The following is a 5,255-nucleotide window of genomic DNA, read 5'->3' as shown; positions in this document are numbered from 1 at the left end:
CCCAGAAACTCCGTCAAGGTCTGGTTCCAAAAACAATGGCTCTCACCCACAAAAGACGCTGCACCCTGCTCTAGTCGCTCTGAAAGCTGACTAGACCACGCATGGCAGAAGCTTCAGAATTCTTCAGCCTTGCTCCAGCCGCATTCTGGCAGCTGGCTGCTCAAAGCACGGTGGAAGCTTGATGATCTGGCTATCAAGATACCAGTGGATGCTTATTGTCAACCCTGGCCCCTATCCCTGATTGGTATTATTGCTGTGCTCCTCACTATAGGACCAGCTTCAGCCACACCCCAGAACTGGGATTTGGGTCAGAAGCTGCGCTTAGCTGTCTGTTATCTCACCATAGTGGGAAGCCTCATTCTAATTAGATGTTTCTTATGATCGATTCTCCCTAGTATCTAAATCGCTTACAGTATACCTGACCCCGCTTGATGAATCTAAGAAGATGGTATGAAAGAATTTATTTGCAGGGCAGCAATGGAGAAACAGACATAGAGAATAGACTTATGGACATGGGGAGGGGGAGGAGAGGGTGAGATTTATGGAGAGAGTAACATGGAAACTTACGTTACCACAGGTAAAATAGGTAGCCAAAGGGAATTTGCTGAATGTCTCAGGAAACTCAAACAGGGGCTCTGTATCAACTTACAGGGGTGCAATGGGAGGGAGATGGGAGGAATGTTCAAGAGGGAGGGGATATATGTATACCTATGGCTGATTCATGTTGAGGTTTGACAGAATAAAATTCTGTAAATCAATTATCATTCAATTAAAAAATAAAATTTTTAAATATTAAATTTTTTTTGACAAATATTGTTTTCCAAATGCACTCTAAGCTCTTTACTTGCTTGGTGACAGAAATACTAATTGTTTTTTTTTGACAGGAATTGAAAAAACATCTACCAGTCATGGAAGACTATAACCTAAACTATGATACTTAGAGACAATAGTGTGTGATAAACTGGTGTGACATACAAAATAAGCATCACTAATCCCAAATCATAAACTGACCTGTTATTTAATGTGACATTAAAAGTATTAAGTGGAAGTCAAGATTTCTGAAACATCACATTTAAAGAAAATGACATATTTACAAAATGAAATTATACAACTATAAATTTTGAGAGTATTTTCAAATTAGAGAATATGACACACTATGCTTTTATGCCTGATAGCTGCCATCTGAAACCCATTTCTGAAGTTACTTTTGGAAAATGGTCTGACCCAAATCAGCCAACTATGGATGTTTTCAGTAGGAAACTGCCGGGAGCCAACACACGAGACCCTACCCATGACAAGGCCATAAGGGAGAAAACCTGACGGGCAAGGCGGATCAGGTTTTCAGGGGTTTCAAAAAGCTGCCCCCAGCACTCACCTTAAAGATGATATCTGTCTTTCTGATGCCTGCCTCAATGGACTACTCCCTAATTTCTGTGACACAGGCAGAAGGCCTTTCCCGATCTCTTCCCAAATAAGAATCAATTTAGAACTTTAATCAATAAGTTTCCCAGATGGTGGTATTTTATAAGATTATTCAGGGTGAAAGGAGTGTTTTAATTTAAACTCCTTTACTGGTAGTTTGTTAGCCAAACGCATTTATGCCCTTGGTACTAATATGCATGATTGCTTATAATATCCTAATCATAAAATAGCATAAAGAACCTGATTATATAAAAGCCCTAATAGACATAGAGCCTTTTTAAGGGGTAAAGGAGTTCTATTAGAAAACATAAGAAAAATTATTCTATAGGTGGTTATTGGGTTGAGATTTGCTTGCTGTGTTTTGTTTGCTGTGTTTTTGCTTTTAATGTGCTAAGGTTGTGTTATAGAAACCATTGTTAATATAGTTTAAGATCTAGAGAAATAAGGACTTAGCCCTAGTGTGGTAACAATGAAATGGTTGTTAATTGTCAGCCAGGAGTGCTAGGCAGAAGCTGCCTCACCAAAGTCGCAGAGTCAGTATGGGGTAAACTTCTTAGATAAACGCAACTGACAACTTTTGCAGAAGGATTAATTTTTGTTTTAACAAGAATATCATTCTACTCTGTACTATTTCCCTATGAGACTGTTACCTTTCAGTTAAGGTCACCATAAAAAGGGAAAATAGGTTTACATTCATCTGACCTGCATAAAATGTTAATAGCCCCAAGGCCAGAAGATCATGTGCTAAGAATTACTATAGAATTAGAAAGCAAAAAACATCCTGCTTTTCCTAAAAAACAAAATGATGTAATACTAATCCTGTGTAATCATGAGTAAGCATCTTGCACCTTGAAAACATTCTGTGAGAGGATATAAAACCGGTTGTCAAAAAGTAAAAGACAGACTTGGCCCTATCAAGGCTGGTCTCACGTGTCTTCTCTCTATCTCTCTCTCTGGCAATGCTTTATTTTTTACCGTAGCTTTTATACCCTAAGGTAGTACATTTCTAAGGGGAAGATAGTTTAACATTACATCAACTTGTCCTTCATGAAACCAGGGTGTTTTCTGCATATTTCTTTGTTTATGACGGTCTTGTACATTATCTTCTGGCCTTGGGGCCTATTGTCATGTTTTGCGAGTCAGGTGAATGTAAACCTATTTTCTGTTTCTGTGGTGACCTCAACAGAAATGTTGTAGTCTCATAGGGCAACAGTACAGTATGTCACAACATAGTAGAAATATAACCTTGTTAACACAAAGGTCAATTCTTTTGCAGAAGTTGTCAGTTGAATTTATCTAAGAGGTTTACCCCATACAGACTCTGCGGCTTCGGTGAGGTAGCCTCTGCCTAGCACTCCTGGCTAACAGTTAACAACCGTCTCATTGTTACCACACTAGGGCTAAGCTCTTATTTTTCTAGACCTTTAACTATATTAACAATGGTTTCCACTGCATAACCTTAGCACATTAAGAGCAAAAACACAGCAAGCAAATGTTAACCCAATAGCCACTTTTAGAATAATTTTTCTTGTGTTTTCTAATAGGGCTTCCTCACTCCCTGAAGGACTCTATGTCTATTAGGGCCTTTATATGATCAGGTTCTTTATGCTATTTATGATTAGGGTATTATGAGCAGTCATGCATATTAGTACCAAGGGAATGGATGCATTTGCTAAACAAACTAGAATGCTAGCAAAGGAGTTTAAATTGAAACACTCCTTTCATCCTGGATAATCTCTTAAGTTACCACCACCCAGGAGACATACTGATTAAAGTTCTAAGTTGATTCTTATTTGGAAAGAGATCGGGAAAGGCCTTCTGCCTGTGTCACAGAAATTAGAGAGTAGTCTATTAAAGCAAGCATCAGAAAGACAGCTATCATCTATAAGGTGAGCGCCGGGGGCAGCTTTTCAAAATCCCTGGAATCCTGGTCTGCCTTGCTTGTCAGGTTTTCTCCTCATGACCTTGTCATGGGTGGGATCTTGTGTCCTGGCTCCCAGCAGTCCCCACCCATAGATACTTGAGAAACATATTTCTGTGCTTGCTTTGGCAGCACATATACTAAAATTGGAACAATACAGAGAAGATTAGCATGGCCCATGTGCAAGGATGACTCGCAAATTCATGAAGCATTCCATATTTTTTGAAGTCAGCCAGAAAGATAAAGACCAATACAGTATACTAAAGCATATATATGGAATTTAAAAAGATGGTAACGATAACTCTATATGCAGAACAGAAAAAGAGACACAGATGTATAGAACAGTCTTTTGGACTCTGTGGGAGAAGGCGAGGGTGGGATGTTCTGAGAGAACAGCATTGAAACAAGTATACTATCAAGGGTGAAACAGATCACCAGCCCAGGTTGGATGCATGAGACAAGTGCTCAGGGCTGGTGCACTGGGAAGACCCAGAGGGATGGGATGGAGAGGGAGGTGGGAGGGGGGATAGGGATGGGGAACACATGTAAGTCCCTGGCTGATTCATGTCAATGTATGGCAAAAACCACTACAATATTGTAAAGTAATTAGCCTCCAACTAATAAAAATAAATGAAAAAAAAAAAAGAAAAAAAAGAAACATATTTTCTTTTCATTTTTGTTCACACCGCAAAGCATGTGGGACCTTAGTTCCCCAGTTAGGGAAGGAATGGCAATTCTGCATCAGAAGGTGGTGTCTGAACCATTGAACTGCCAGGGAAGCTCCTAAACACATTTTCTTTAATAAGTAATTTATCAACTTGACATACATTTTCCTTTATATTGTAATGATTAATGCTTTCTGTGTAAGAAATGATTAAATCTTCAACTCTGAGATCTTAGCTCCGCCACCAGGGATTGAACCCACGTAACCTGCAGTGGAAGCACAGCGTCTTAACTACTGGACTACCAGGGAAGTTGCTAATCTCACATTTAAAGAGAAAGGTACACTCTCTTGGGATACAATTGTCTGTGGGCCTCTCACTGTTTTTCTTGCCTTGTTTTACCTCTTCTCCAGATTATCCTTTCAAGGACTGGATGAAGAGGTGGTTAGGAAAGAAAGCCAACAGTGGGGGAGGGTGTTTGGGAAGCTAAGTGCAAGCAGTGGATGTGATCCACACACCCCATTTGCCTAGTTTCGTGCCCAGTTTTAGCACAAAAAGTCCTGCTTCTTGGAAACTGGTTCAGCCCTGGAAGAAGCAGGGCAATTGGTTGCTTCAGCAGCAGCAGCAGCAGCAGCAACAACAATTAACAGAGGCAATCTGAGTATCAACAGATTCTGGCAGGAGTAACCATATGCCATTTCTGTGGTTACGTTATAAACAACAACGTGGATTCCGGTCTCCCTATTTCTTTCTGGACTCACTTCCTAAGAGAAAAGCCAGCTGCCCTGTTGTAAGCAGGTCTCTGGTTACAATTAGTGAGGCTCCCTCCCAACGGATCATATGAGTGATTACAGTCTACTTTTCGTCACTGAGGAGACACCCATGTTCACACACTCACATAAAGGGCTTTTGAATTTTCCCTGTTTTTCAACTTGCTGAAAATATCTCGGCTTCCCATAGAGGCAGCTCTCAAAATTCTTCTCTTTTGCCTTAAGTTGTGTGAAACACTAACTTAGAACAGGCAGGAAGCAGCTCTGCTCCAGAGGAAGTCAAAGAGATTTAAAGGCATCAAAAGGGAGAGAAAGGAAGCACAGCTGGACAGAAGGACCAACAGACCCAAAATCGACAGGGGCGGGGGTGGGAGGCAAGGCTCCGCCCCCACTGGCCCCGCCCCTACGTACATGCGCTTCCGGCCTCGTCCCACCCTCTCTCCTGACGTCGCCTATCTGGCCGCGGCATAGCGCATTCAC

The 5,255-nt window shown here is 41.0% G+C and overlaps 1 non-coding gene across 1 annotated transcript; it reads left to right on the top strand.

The window, feature by feature from the left end:
- The first annotated feature begins 3,459 nt into the window (after positions 1 to 3,459).
- LOC122692908 lies at positions 3,460 to 3,566 on the top strand. The gene has a single exon (XR_006340722.1). It is a non-coding gene; the product is annotated as a U6 spliceosomal RNA (small nuclear RNA).
- Positions 3,567 to 5,255: the final 1,689 nt, after the last annotated feature.

The sequence above is a fragment of the Cervus elaphus genome, chromosome 4, assembly GCF_910594005.1.
Source record: "Cervus elaphus chromosome 4, mCerEla1.1, whole genome shotgun sequence".
NCBI classification, from domain to species: domain Eukaryota; kingdom Metazoa; phylum Chordata; class Mammalia; order Artiodactyla; family Cervidae; genus Cervus; species Cervus elaphus.
Note: the sequence above shows the minus strand (reverse complement) of the source record. Positions and strands in the feature narration are given on the sequence as shown.